The sequence below is a fragment of the Carassius carassius genome, chromosome 34 (assembly GCF_963082965.1).
Source record: "Carassius carassius chromosome 34, fCarCar2.1, whole genome shotgun sequence".
In the NCBI taxonomy this organism is placed as follows: Eukaryota; Metazoa; Chordata; class Actinopteri; order Cypriniformes; family Cyprinidae; genus Carassius; species Carassius carassius.
This window is the reverse complement of record NC_081788.1, coordinates 11,499,080-11,514,646: the sequence shown is the minus strand read 5'-3', so window position 1 is coordinate 11,514,646 and position 15,567 is coordinate 11,499,080. Positions and strand designations below refer to the sequence as shown.

Sequence of the window (15,567 nt, the reverse complement as noted above, 5' to 3'; positions counted from 1 at the left end):
GGTTACCCTTTATATCTGTCTATGGTTAAGCAAATATGTAATATATTAAACGTATTTTAAAAAGCTGGTGACTAAACCCATTGACCAGTTAGACCTTAAAATGGTGCATGAAAAAACAGTGTCTGCAGTGTGTCATTTGAGAATTCACATATCCTTGAAATCTACGCCTAGGGAAAAAAATTTCACAACTTCTGTTTCATGACAGTTTTAATCACCCTTCTAAATTAAAACACTGTCATTGAAGCTGAAAGGGGTAATTGATAGGGATTCACAGGTGACACATATAGGGTTCAGAACTACATAATACATTTGTCAATATATTTCTTGGTATTTTTGTAGATTTCCTAAAATTTCATATATTTACATGCTTTTCTTTTTCTTTTTCCTCCTTACAGATAAGTACTGTGAGCATATAAAATCAAGGTCAGCGTGAAATGTTGAGAGTTGCACAATGCAAAAATGTTCACAGATTACACTTGTAATAGTTGTGAGGTTTCTTTAAAATCTCTAAAAGGTTACAACATGAAGGGCTACACAGAAATGACACACATTATGAGCATGTTGCATAGTAGGTTGCAAGTTATGGTTCAGAAATTACAATGCATTTAAAATCTGGTTTACTGTCATCATCGGCAGTTATCTTCTGCGTCACAGTGTGAGTCTCTGCAGGGACCTTTTCAGGTCAAGTTACTAACTGTCAGAAACATAATTATTCAAATGTGGTTTGAATATTTTTAAAAGGAAAACTATTTAATAGTTGCAGTAAGTTTATCACAGTGTTACTCATCTCTTCTTTTTCTTATGCATGACAACAGGAATTTATGAGGGGCCGTACAAGCCATAATTTATTCTGGCACTCTCACATTCTCAAATGCTATTTTCCGCGGCGAGGTTGGATTCTGAATTCAGAAACAAGATTCATTAGGACCAGCACTTAATGTGCGATTTGTAACTTTAGTAACTTTATGTTCCTTTTCCGTCGTCAAGCACTGGTTATTACGCCTGTATAATAAAATTCACTTAGCTAACATGAAGTGGACTGCATGTTTTATTCTTAGATGTAGTCTCACTGATGGTCTGAAATATGTACAGTCAGGCCTTGGTATCTGCATAGGCACGTGCTTATTATCCCTCATTAAAACCCTGTATCTCTGTATTTAATCACTTTTTAATAAATTATTTCTGTTGGTTACCCTTTATATCTGTCTATGGTTAAGCAAATATGTAATATATTAAACGTATTTTAAAAAGCTGGTGACTAAACCCATTGACCAGAGGTGGAAAGTAACGAATTACATTTACTCGCGTTACTGTAATTGAGTAGCTTTTTTGTGTACTTCTACTTTTTTAAGTATTTTTTTTAATCTGTAATTTTACTTTTACTTAAGTATATTTTGTTTGAAGTATTGTACTTCGCTACATTTTAAAACACATTAATTACTGAGTAAAAAAAAAAATCGCTCCCTGGAAGGTATGTCAGTAAATAATGGGCAGGAGGGCAAACTGGCGCTAAAATCACAAGAAAGATGCAGACGGACAAAACAGGCGTTAGTGGTGCAGACACCGCTGAAAACGAAACCCCGTCATATTCTGAAGTTGAACTCAAGGAAATGAAGTGAACCCCTGGCCATATGTATGCTCTATTATGCTGTGTATGCTGTGCTTGCCTAGGGAGACCAAACTAGCAGTTTATAAAATCTCGACAAGACATCAACCCCACGTAAGCATATAGAGGTGAGCTAAATAATTGCGTCATTGCATTGGTGGTTAAAATGATGCTTTGACATTTTAGCAAGAGGTTTTGCACAAATTAGCCAAAAAGACTGGTGCGGAGTGTGCGATATATATTGTCTGCGATAATATCATAATTGTTGTTTTAATGATGTACGCGCGCATTTAGAGTGTTCTTTCACTGTGTGATTCAGTCTGTTGAAATGCATTTAGAATGAAATCAATCAAAATCATTTAGAATCAAAATCACACAAAGAATGCTGTCTTTTCCTCTAAAAATCATAATCACACACACACACACACACACACACACACACACACACACATATATATATATATATATATATATATATATATATATATATATATATATATATATATATATATATATATATATATATATATCAGTGGGGATTTCTTTAAGACTGCAAGGGAAGCTCAGCTTCCCCTCTAATGTAAAAAAAACCCAACGGTCAAATATGTACTATTGTGTATTATGTATTGTGTTAATCAGCTACATGTCGGCTGACTCGATTTTCTTCTCATACATTCCCGTAGCGTCACAGTGCACTTCCCTGTTGAAGCCGAGCGTCCATTGACTTCGATGGGGCTGCTTTGAACAGTTTTTTTCAGTGCTCCAAAGCTAGACGGTCATTGGATAAATGCTGCGATTATGTCCCGCCCACGGACGCTCAGCGTCTCTGGAGGTGAATGAAGACTGGGCTTCCGCGTGATGATTGGAGGATCTGTCGATCTCCTTTTGACTGACAGCGGTCTGCACCATAAGAAGTCGGCGAAGCTGTTTCACGCTCAGTCCCATGATCGCGGATTTCTCAAGTGTATTCGAAAGACAAACTGCGGCAATATTTCTTGATATTTGTAAAATGCAGAACCACCACAAAATTAAATTGGTAACTAAGACAGATTGAAAATGTGCGCGCGCACACACACACACACACACACACACACACTATAGCCATCTAGTGGTTAAAGTGATTTATTACAATTTTTAAACTGAATTTCCCCAAAAATGGGCAACAATCTTACATTAAACCTTATAAAATTATCCATGGTATCCCCATGTATGAAAGTTAGAAATCTGGGTCTTTTATGAAGTGAATTTTACCTGAAATGCTTTTTTCTTTTTTTGTAAAAAAAAAAAGCCTATTTAAATAAATATTTATTTATTTATAGAAATGTAAAAGATTTTAATCCTCCAAAAACTGTACAAAGTTTAGTAAAAACATAAATGAACAGAGTAAAATTATATTTGTAAAAAATTTAAATATTTTACTATTACAAAATGAAATGTTATTGTCTGGGGTCAAAAAGACCCCGAGTGTCACTACAAATGAAGACCATCAGAGGGTTATAATGTAGGCCGAAAATGAGCTTCCCCTCTTTGAAAGACCAGCAGCCGCCACTGATATATATATATATATATATATATTTTTTTTTTTTTTTTTTTTTTACAACAGGACAGTAAACTAAGAGACTTGCGTTTTAGACACCATATTGCCATTGTTTTTGCTCTATTTCTACAACTAAAATTTATTCCAAACACAGCCACCAAAGCAAAATTTTGCATCTCTGAGCAACATGACAGTGTTTCGTTTCTGAATGAATCAACTGTTTAAATGATTTGGTTCAATCGCAATGACTCACTTATTAACAGTGACTTGCTGACACATACTGGCCATTTTAATTTCACATTTAAAGTATCTTTTGATTTTTTTTTTTTTTATAATTAAGTTTTTATAATTTCAAATGAGTATTCAACATTTTATGTCTGGCATATCAAAACATTATTCATGCATTTGTAACTGCAGGTTAAATGCATTCTTGTCCTGCACTAAACAGTGTAATACATCTAAATGCCACGTCCGATGAAGCTTTTGCATTTCCTCTGTATTGAAAAGATGAGTTTGTTGATACTGATTTGCCAGATAACAGCCCAAATGTTTTATTATTCTAAATAACTGATTCCTTTAATTAAAAACAACTAGTTTGAGATTAATAGACCTATCCCAGGGGTGTCAAACTCAGTTCCTGGAGGGCCATAGCCCTAACCCTGCTCCAGCACAGATATCATGTAGTTTTCAAATAAACCTAAATGATTAGATTAGCTTGATCAGGTGTGTTTAATTAGGGTTATATCTAAACTGTGCAGGACTGTGGCCCTCCAGGAACTGAGTTTGACACCCTTGGTCTGTCCCATTTTTGACTCCCTCCCACTGTTAAAATGTAACTAAGTAATTTTTACTCTGAGTAAATTTTAAATGAGCTACTTTTTACTTTTACTTGAGTGGATTTTTTAGACTGGTACTTTTACTTGTACTTAAGTAAAATTTCATTAATGTAATGGTACTTTTACTTGAGTAGAATATTTTTGTACTCTTTCCACCTCTGCCATTGACCAGTTAGACCTTAAAATGGTGCATGAAAAAACAGTGTCTGCAGTGTGTCATTTGAGAATTCACATATCCTTGTAATCTACGCCTAGGGAAAAAAAAATCACAACATCTGTTTCATGACAGTTTTAATCAGATTACACTTGTAATAGTTGTGAGGTTTCTTTAAAATCTCTAAAAGGTTACAACATGAAGGGCTACACAGAAATGACACACATTATGAGCATGTTGCATAGTAGGTTGCAAGTTATGGTTCAGAAATTACAATGCATTTAAAATCTGGTTTACTGTCATCATCGGCAGTTATCTTCTGCGTCACAGTGTCAGTCTCTGCAGGGACCTTTTCAAGTCAAGTTACTAACTGTCAGAAACATAATTATTCAAATGTGGTTTGAATATTTTTAAAAGGAAAACTATTTAATAGTTGCAGTAAGTTTATCACAGTGTTACTCATCTCTTCTTTTTCTTATGCATGACAACAGGAATTTATGAGGGGCCGTACAAGCCATAATTTATTCTGGCACTCTCACACACTTACATTCTCATTCACATAAAAAAAGACCAGGTTCAAAATAGCATGGGCAGGTTATTCCTGACACGATGCAATTTGGTAACACAAACATAGTGATCATCATGATATATTATCTTTAAAGGGATCCCTGGGTATGAAGACTTGTATATCTTAATATAACGTAAATTATGTCCTTACTAAAAATATGTAGTGGAATCTGTCTGTGGTCCACTAAAATCCTCAAAGGCATCGGGGCTGAAGTGGACATAAAGCGGGTCTTTAGGAAGTTTTATTTGTCCACATGCATCTTCCCATTCTTTTCTCCTTTTCTTATCGCTAGGAAATCAATGAATTGCTTCTCCTGTTGCCCTTCAAATGAAAATTACAACCCAAAGCCACACAATGAGGTATCATATCAATATGTAATTTATTTTGGGTGGTGTCGCGGGAAAAAGCAACAGAAGCTTGCCGAGTGCAACCATTTGACATCATCAACGCAGAATGTACTGTGCACATAAAATAATGGCACCCCCCACAGTGTAAAAATTATGTAAATCTTTTTTAAATAGCATACATCTTTCGTGGGTTTTCTATTACATATTTCAATAAGAGACATGATTTATGTTATATTAAGCTATACATGTCTTAATACCCTGGGATCCCTTTAAGACAGATGCACTGAAGACGGACACAAAGAGGAGAGAAGTCGCACAAGCATAGCAAATACTGTACTAGACAGAACAAATTAATTGAAATACTGAAAGAAAACCATTATTATGGAATTAGGGTGGGGTGAATATGGATGTATTTCTGTGGAGAACTGAGGACTGTCTTCAGAAAAGTTTTGATGGCATTTTCTTTTTCCTTGCACCGTCGTTAAATATACATTAAAGGAGTGTTAATTAGCACAGCGTTGCAAGCAGCAATAACTCAGGAAACGCTAGTGTTCTATAAGATTGAATTTGCATTTTCAACAGAATAAGAAAGAGCTTTATTGCCAAGTGTGTTTACACACAGAAGAAATTTCATCTTGGTGTCAGGAGCTTCCAGTACACAAAGTACAAGCATTGTGCAGACATACATATAATTAAGGTAATAAAACTGATAATAATAAATAGTAATAATAAAATATACATTCAGCCCATCTGATGTTTTTGTTTTGTGCACTTGCTTCATGTTGCATGCATTTTTGGTTGTTTGTCTGTTCAAGGGTTGGTTTGGCCAGTAACAGAGCAAAATAAACATTAAATGAATGTAAAAAAAATAAAAACAATAAATTGGCAATGAGTATGGGGATCGGCTCATTTGATTGTAAAATAAATAAAATCCTGATCAGTCTATCCTTAACTGAAATAGAGTTAGTGTCTTAACACTTGTATACATATCTGTAGAACATGTAGGTTAAATAATTATATGTTAAAGTCAAAAACTTAAAATATGTACTTAAAAAAGAAAACCGGATGACTTTGAATAGCATAACTGTAAAATTGTGAAGAAGAGCTGAGCAAGTCTTGCACATTTATTTCCAGGTCTGAGAGTGACTTCCTTTCCTTGAACCATTGCACCTATTTGTGCAATGAAAGACATGTGGTTACATAGAAACTTTTTGCATAAACCATGCTTCCGTTTCCAAATGAACTAAACTTTTGGTTGCAATGAAACGACTTCCGGACACATTGAAAGTAGCCTATTTATTCTCTCTCACACAAGAGAATGTTTGAAAGGGCAGTCTTTGTGCAGGTACAACAGTATGTGCATTGCAAGTTTTCAATGTCTTTTTGCAAGTGTTTCAATGGGTTTAGTCTCAAATGGCATTTCATAATCTTGTAATCTACACCTAGGGAAAATAGTTTCACAACTTCTGTTTCATGACAGTTTTAATCACCCTTCTAAATTAAAACACTGTCATTGAAGCTGATAGGGGTTATTGATAGGGATTCACAGGTGACACAGATAGGGTTCAGAACTATAGATATAATAAATTTGTCAATATATTTCTTGGTATTTTTGTAGATTTCCTAAAATTGCATATATTTACATGCTTTTCTTTTTTCTTCTTACAGATAAGTACTGTGAGCATATAAAATCAAGGTCAGCGTGAAATGTTGAGAGTTGCACAATGCAAAAATGTTCACAGATTACACTTGTAATAGTTGTGAGGTTTCTGTAAAATCTCTAAAAGGTTACAACATGAAGGGATACACAGAAATGACACACATGAGCATTTTGCATAGTAGGTTCCAAGTTATGGTTCAGAAATTACAATGCATAAAAAAATCTTGTTTACTGTCATCATCGGCAGTTATCTTCTGCGTCACAGTGTGAGTCTCTGCAGGGACCTTTTCAAGTCAAGTTACTAACTGTCAGAAACATAATTATTCAAATGTGGTTTGAATATTTTTAAAAGGAAAACTATTTAATAGTTGCAGTAAGTTTACTCATCTCTTCTTTTTCTTATGCATGACAACAGGAAGTTATGAGGGGAAATACAAGCCATAATTTATTCTGGCACTCTCACACACTTACATTCTCATTCACATAAAAAAAGACCAGGTTCAAAATAGCATGGGCAGGTTATTCCTGACACGATGCAATTTGGTAACACAAACATAGTGATGATCATGATATATGTAATGGGTGTCTGAGGCTGGAATCGAACTCAGGTCTTCTAGTCAACTGAACTACCTCTTTACCGCTGGGCTATGGTGGATGATAGATATCTGTTGGACCCAAGAGCAGAAGAACAACAAGGCTTTGGCTTTGTCAATCGAACAAAATGGTTTTACTGAAGGTTCCAAGTTCCCAAAGTACAACATAAAAGAAGCCGGGCTTCCTCAGTGAAAATACAAAACCAGAAACTTTACAAACTTGACTTCCTAGGCAAGGATTAGACACGATAGATTAGCTCAAGACTGAACACAAGTCTAAGGAAGAGGCACACTTAAATAGGCAGAACACCAACAAGATAATGACCAGCAGGTGGTAGAAATCAATCCCTAATTAGTGGTGACCCAGAGAGTTCTACAACGGCTGGGCCACCTAGTGGATGGGAGAGTCATTACACCTCATGAGTGACAGCGCCGACTAATGGTTGGGAGAGTCATTACATGAGCAGCAACTAGAGGCTGGAGCCTTACAATATATTATCTTTAAAGGGATCCCTGGGTATGAAGACTTGTATATCTTAATATAACGTAAATTATGTCCTTACTAAAAATATGTAGTGGAATATGTCTGTGGTCCACTAAAAACCTCAAAGGCATCGGGGCTTAAGTGGACATAAAAAAGCGGGTCTTTAGGAAGTTTTATTTGTCCACATGCATCTTCCCATTCTTTTCTCCTCTTCTTATCGCTAGGAAATCAATGAATTGCTTCTCCTGTTGCCCTTCAACTGAAAATTACAACCCAAAGCCACACAATGTGGTATCATATCAGTATATAGTGTTTTTTGGGTCGTGTCGCAGTAAAAAGCAACAGAAGCTCGCCGAGTGCAACCATTTGACCACAGTGTAAAAATTATGTCAATTTTTTGGGGGGTTTTCTATTACATATTTCAATAAGAGACATGATTTGTGTTATATTAAGCTATACATGTCTTAATACCCTGGGATCCCTTTAAGACAGATGCGCTGAAGACGGACACAAAGAGGAGAGAAGTCGCACAAGCAGAGCAAATACTGTACTAGACAGAACAAATTAATTGAAATACTGAAAGAAAACCATTATTATGGAATTAGGGTGGGGTGAATATGGATGTATTTCTGTGGAGAACTGAGGACTGTCTTCAGAAAAGTTTTGATGGCATTTTCTTTTTCCTTGCACCGTCGTTAAATATACATTAAAGGAGTGTTAATTAGCACAGCGTTGCAAGCAGCAATAACTCAGGAAACGCTAGTGTTCTATAAGCGCCACCTGCTGTCAGAGATTGAATTTGCATTTTTAACAGAATAAGAAAGAGCTTTATTGCCAAGTGTGTTTACATACAGAAGAAATTTCGTCTTGGTGTCAGTAGCTTCCAGTACACAAAGTACAAGCATTGTGCAGACATACATATAATTAAGGTAATAAAACTGATAATAATAAATAGTAACTAGATAGTAAAGTTTGTGGTCAAACTTTAAGTTGACTTGAAAAAGCCTGGCCAGAAAATTTGAAAAAATTAGAAAGTTTGAAAAGTTTAAAAAGTTTTTAAAAAGATGTAAAAGTTTGAAAAGTTTAGAAGTTTAAAAAAAGAAAGTGATTAACATATTGCTAGCATTAAAAGCAAGTGACTACCATGTCATTAGCATGATTAGCAAAGTTGCTAGCTGTGACGAGTGGGGCGGGGCCGAGAGACGTGGGAACAGGAGCGAGGCCGGTGGAGTGATTGGAAATGAGCGACACCTGCTCGACCCACCGGTCTCGAGTCCCACGTAGGAGATGGAGGGATATAAAACCGGAGCGACGCCAGTGACGGACGAGAGAGGACCAGGCCTGGGTTTTAGTTTGTGTTTTGATTTTTATTTGTGCGCATCAGTCATCCGTAAGGGGCTGACGCGCTGTTTTGTGTTTATTTTGATCATTAAAATATCATTTGATTGTCCGCCAGTTCCCGCCTCCTTCTTCCCGATGATTATGAAGGTTTGTATCGTTACAGTGGTGCCGAAGCCCGGGAGAAGGAGCGACGCACTGCTGAAGATCCCTCGCCACTGTGGTGAATCCGCGGTGCCATCGAGCAGGCGAGGGAGTGTGCTGCCATGGACGCGCGAGGCGGTGGGCTGGAGTGAGTTGCCAGGAGGAGGAGTCGGTGCCGTTCGCCAGGGGGCCGGAGCCTGCTGCCTCCGTGAAGGAATCCGGAGGAGCAGGGAACGGGGGACTCCTGCCGGCTGCTCAAAACCGGAGGAGCCGTCGCCGTCCACCGGGGCGGCGGAGGAGTGTCGTGCCGTCCGCCGAGGGCCGTCCAGTGCCACCGCCAGGCACCGCGAAGGTGATCACCCAGCTGGTGGAGGGCCGAGCAGCAGTGCGTCTGGGAACCGGATTATTATTATTTTTTTCTCTCTCCCCTGTCTTGTCTCTGTCGCTCCTCCTTCCATCTCCTTTTCTCTTGCCTCATCTGTCCTACCCCCAGGTTCCCGCAGGTATGTTTCTAGCATTTTTCTAGCATGATTAGCAAGTGACTAGCATGTCGATAGCATGTTACTAGCAGGTTCCTAACATGATTAGCTTGTTGCTAGCATGTTTCTAGCATGATTAGCATGTTTCTGGCATGTCGCTAGCATCTTCCTAACATGATTAGCATGTTGTTAGCATGTTTCTAGCATGATTAACATGTTGCTAGCATGTCGCTAGCATGTTGCTAGCATGATTAGCATGTTGCTAGCATGTTTCTAGCATGATTAGCATGTCTGTAGCATGTAGCTAGCATAAGTAGCAAGTGACTAGCATGCTGTTAGCATGACTAGCATGTCTGTAGCTTGTTTCTAGCATGTTTTTAGCATTATTAACAAAGTGACTAGCACTTTGTTAGCATGATTAACAAAGTGACTAGTATTTTGTTAGCATGATTAACAAGTGACTAGCATGTTGCTAGCATGACTAGCAAGTGACTAGCATGTTTCTATGCTAATCCAGGTAAAAACAGTTTGATTCAGTAAAGAAAACCAGCTAAAACCAGCTAAGACCACCTAAGGCCAGCGTGACAGTGGCCAAAACCACATTTAAACCATGTTAAAAGCATGTTTCTAGCCTGATTAGTGACTGATTAGTGAGTAACTAGCATGTTGTTTTCATTTTTCTATACTAAACCAGCTAAAAACAGTTGATTCAGTAAAGAAAACCAGCTAAGACCAGCTAAGGCCAGCGTGACAGTGGCCAAAACCACTTTAAACCATGTTAGAAGTATGTTTCTAGTCTGATTAACAAGTAACTAGCATGTTATTAACATTTTTCTATACTAAACCAGCTAAAACCAGTTTATTCAGTAAAGAAAACCAGCTAAAACCAGCTAAGACCACATAAAGCCAGCATGACAGTGGCCAAAACCACTTTAAAACCATGTTAAAGGCATGTTCCTAGCCTTATTAGTGAGTAACTAGCATGTTGTTAGCATGTTTCTATGCTAATCCGGCCAAAACCAGCTAAAACCAGTAGATTCAGTAAAAACCAGCTAAAACCCAGCTAAGACCAGTGTGAGAGTGGTCAAAACCACTTAAAAACCAGCTTGGGAAACTAGCCAAAACAACTGATCAGCTTAGGCTGGTTTTAGCTGTATTCTCTGTAGAGAGTTTTTAAGGTTTGCTATGGTAGTATACAGCTTAAATACATTATAAGTCTTATTTTGTAAAAGTTTGTACCCCCTCAATGAAAGTCTATGGGATTTAAGGTGGTTTTGGTAGTCTGGTTTACAAAAACCATAAGCCGGATCAGTTAGAAAAGATATAGCAACCCGAGTCAGACCAGTCTGAAGGTCTGGAGTTTGGTGGTTCTAGCTTGAAAGCTCTGGGAGGAGATAGTGTTTAAAATTTGGCTCAGAAGAATAATAATAAGATTAAATAGTAGATCAGTAAGTTGCCTTTTCAAGCCAACTTAATAATAAAATATACATTCAGCCCATCTGATGTTTTTTTTTTGCACTTGCTTCATTTTGCATGTATTTTTGGCTGTTTATTTTTCTGTTTAAGGTTAGTTTGTCCAGTAATAGAGCAAAATATTTAATGAATGTAAAATAAACTAAAAACAAATTGACAATCAGTATGGGGATCGGCTCATTTGATTGTAAAATAAATAAAATCCTGATCAGTGCATCCTTAACTGAAATAGAGTTAGTGTCCCAATACTTGTACACATATACAGTACAGACCAAAAATTTGGACACACCTTGTCATTCAAAGAGTTTTCTTTATTTTCATGACTATGAAAATTGTAGAGTCACACTGAAGGCATTAAGGGCTATTTGACCAAGAAGGAGAGTGATGGGGTGCTGCGCCAGATGACCTGGCCTCCACAGTCACCGGAGCTGAACCCAATCGAGATGGTTTAGGGGTGAGCTGGACCGCAGACAGAAGGCAAAAGGGCCAACAAGTGCTAAGCATCTCTCGGGGAACTCCTTCAAGACTGTTGGAAGACCATTTCAGGTGACTACCTCTTGAAGCTCATCAAGAGAATGCCAAGAGTGTGCAAAGCAGTAATCAAAGCAAAAGGTGGCTTTTTTGAAGAACCTAGAATATGACATATTTTAAGTTGTTTCACACTTTTTTGTTATGTATATAATTCCATATATAATTCCACATGTGTTAATTCATAGTTTTGATGCCTTCAGTCTGAATCTACAATACATAGTCATGAAAATAAAGAAAACTCTTTGAATGAGAAGGTGTGTCCAAACTTTTGGTCTGTACTGTATGTAGAAAATGTAGGTTACATAATGATATGTTAAAGTTAAAAACTTAAAATATGTACTTGAAAAGAAAACAGGATGACTTTGAACAGCGTAACTGTAAAACTGTGAGGAAGAGCTGAGCAAGTCTTGCACATGTATTTCCATGTCTGAGAGTGACTTCCTGCTTAAAAAGGAAGTAATGGATACCAAAAAAAGATAGAAATATATGTATGTATAAGGAGAATGCATGTGTGTGAAAGCAAAAAAATTATGTATGTGTAAGAAAAATGTAAGGGCCCTATAATACACCCTGCGCAATGCGATGCAAGGTGCAACGCAAGTGTGTTTTCTAGTTTCAGTCCGGTACGGTTCGCATTTTACGGTCCAGTGCAACGTCGTTTAATTAGCAAATGCAGTTGTGCCCATGGGCATGCTGGCCTAAAAAGAGGTGTGTTCAGGCACATTGCTGGCGCATTGCTATTTTAATGAGCTGAAAATATAGCTGAAAAACACCCATTACTCATTAAGAGAATAGGGACAACCTGTTTAGTCAATGCACCCGGGCACGCCAAACGTTTTTCTGTCGTTAAAATAGCAAAAGTGGATTTGAACACGCCCTGAGTGCATCTGCGCCGTGCGCTTTACACTTTGTGTTTTGATCGTTAAAATAGGGCCCTAAAGGCGGGCGTACACAGTGCGATTTTTGGAAATCGTGTATGCTCGTATGGTCACGGCTTGTATCATGTGCGAGGAATTACGAGCTGAGCAGAGTGCCTTACGAGCACTTCCCGACCTCCCGATCATTTTTAAACATCTAAAAAGTTCGTGAGCTATCGGTTTGAATTTGTGACATGTGCGCGGTTGAACGAGCCGATTTGTTGATCTATCTGAAGTTGACCAATCACGAACTAGGAAAACCACAGAAGAAGACGAAGACGGCAGAAGCCACGGCGAATGTGGACTATTGACAGAGGATAAACTCGCTGAACTCTGGCAGGAACAGCGAGCGCTGTATGAGGTTTCTAGCAGCGTGTACCATGCTTTTTAATTCTCTCTCTCTCTCTCTCTCTCTCACACACACACACACACACATGTAGTTTACGTGGACGTAACGGTTTTCTATACTGTACAAACTGTATATTCTATTTCCATACACTACCTCTATCCATCACGGAAAAATGCATGTTTAAAATTTCAATTAAACCCAGTTTAGTATTTTTTTTTAAGCCATTTGGTTTACGAGGGTACAGGAAGTGTCCTCATAAACCATGTTTACATTGTAATACCCACGTCATTATATATATTTGTGTCCCCATAAACCATATACAAGAACACACACACACACACACACACACACACACACACACACACACACTAAGGTGACCAGACATGCCGGTTTCCTGTTGCTGAAAAAGAACCTGTATGTGTAGGAAACAGTCACGGCACATATCAATATTTTATATGCAGTTATGTAAGAGGGAGAGCAGTTATATCAACGTGCGATTGCTTTTATGAGCAAATTATGAGGGGCCGTAAAAGCCATAATTCATTTTGACACTCTCACACACATACATTCTCCTTTCACATACATATATTCTTGCTTTCACACAATTAAATTCTTCTTTCACATACATTTCTACTCTCACATACATACATTCTCCTTACACATACATATTTTCTGCTTTCTCTCACACACATACATTCTCCTTACACATACATATTTTCTACTCGCTCTCACACACATACATTCTCCTTACACATACATATATTTCTACTCTAACATGCAAATTCCACTATGGCCGAGACCAAAGAGCTGTCAAAGGACACCAGAAACAAAATTGTAGACCTGCACCAGGCTGGGAAGACTGAATCTGCAATAGGTAAGCAGCTTGGTGTGAAGAAATCAACTGTGGGAGCAATTATTAGGAAATGGAAGATATGCAAGACCAATGATAATCTCCCTCGATCTGGGGCTCCACACAAGATCTCACCCCGTGGGGTCAAAATGACCAAAAGAACGGTGAGCAAAAATCTCAGAACTACACAGGGGGACCTAGTGAATGACCCGCAGAGAGCTGGGACAAAAGTGACAAAGGCTACAATCAGTAACACACTATGCTGCCAGGGACTCAAATCCTGCAGTGCCAGACGTGTCCACCTGCTTAAAGGGATACTCCACCGTGTTTTCATATTAAACTATGTTTTTCCCTTACCTAAGACGAGTTGATACATACCTCTCTCGTCTCAGTGCGTGCACTCAATCGCTTTGGCGCGCGGTGACACTTTGAAAGCACTTAGCTTAGCCCATTCATTCAATATGGGCCAAGCAGAGAAGCTACCAAACACCTCCACGTTTTCCCTATTTAAATACAGTTACTCGCGTAGTGTAACTCGACCTAGGACGGTAACACAAAACAAAACGTTGCGCTTTTCTAAGCACTTCGTCTTGGCGCAGTAATATCTTCACTAGAGGGAGCGGGGGCCGGTGAGAGGATTTTTCACGAGTGAAGATATTACTTGTTTTGTGTTACCGTCCTAGGTCGAGTTACACTACGCGAGTAACTGTATTTAAATAGGGAAAACGTGGAGGTGTTTGGTAGCTTCTCTGCTTGGCCCATATTGAATGAATGGGCTAAGCTAAGTGCTTTCAAAGTGTCACCGCGCGCCAAAGCGATTGAGTGCACGCACTGAGACGAGAGAGGTATGTATCAACTCGTCTTAGTTAAGGGAAAAACATAGTTTAATATGAAAACACGGTGGAGTATCCCTTTAAGCCAGTACATGTCTGAAGTTTGCTAGACGGCATTTGGATGATCCAGAAGAGGACTGGGACAATGTCATATGGTGAGATGAAACCAAAATAGAATTTTTTGGTAAAAACTCAACTTGTCGTGTTTGGAGGAGAAAGAAAGCTGAGTTGCATCCAAAGAACACCATACCTACTGTGAAGCATGAGGGTGGAAACATCATGCTTTGGGGTTGTTTTTCTGCAAAGGGACCTGGATGACTGATCCGTGTAAAGGAAAGAATGAATGGGGTCATGTATCATGAGATTTTGAGTGGAAACCTCTTTCCATAAGCAAGGGCCATAAAGATGAAACATGGCTGGGTCTTTCAGCATGACAATGATCCCAAACACACCGCCTAGGTAACGAAGAAGTGGCTTCGTAAGAAGCATTTCAAGGTCCTGGAGTGGCCTAGCCAGTCTCCAGATCTCAACCCCATAGAAAATCTTTGGAGGGAGTTGAAAGTCTGTGTTGCCCAAAAACATCACTGCTCTAGAGGAGATCTGAGGAATGGGCCAAAATACCAGCAACAGTGTGTGAAAACCTTGTGAAGACTTACAGAAAATGTTTGACCTCTGTCATCGCCAACAAAGGGTATATATCAAAGTATTGAGATAAACTTTCGTTATTGACCAAATACTTATTTTCCACCTTAATTTGCAAATAAATTCATTAAAAATCCTACAATGTTTTTTTCAGTGGAAACGGAAGACATTTATACGAGGGGCCTTACAAGCCATAATTCAATTCTGGCACTCTCACACACATACA

The 15,567-nt window shown here is 38.3% G+C and overlaps 1 protein-coding gene and 1 pseudogene across 2 annotated transcripts in view; one reads left to right on the top strand and one right to left on the bottom strand.

Moving 5' to 3' along the window:
* The window catches only part of c34h12orf43 (chromosome 34 C12orf43 homolog), a 204,655-nt gene that overhangs the window by 50,928 nt on the left and 138,160 nt on the right, over positions 1–15,567 (bottom strand). The gene's annotated exons all lie outside the window — the stretch shown is intronic.
* Positions 1–15,567, top strand: part of LOC132115497 (globoside alpha-1,3-N-acetylgalactosaminyltransferase 1-like) — an 80,639-nt pseudogene that overhangs the window by 3,526 nt on the left and 61,546 nt on the right.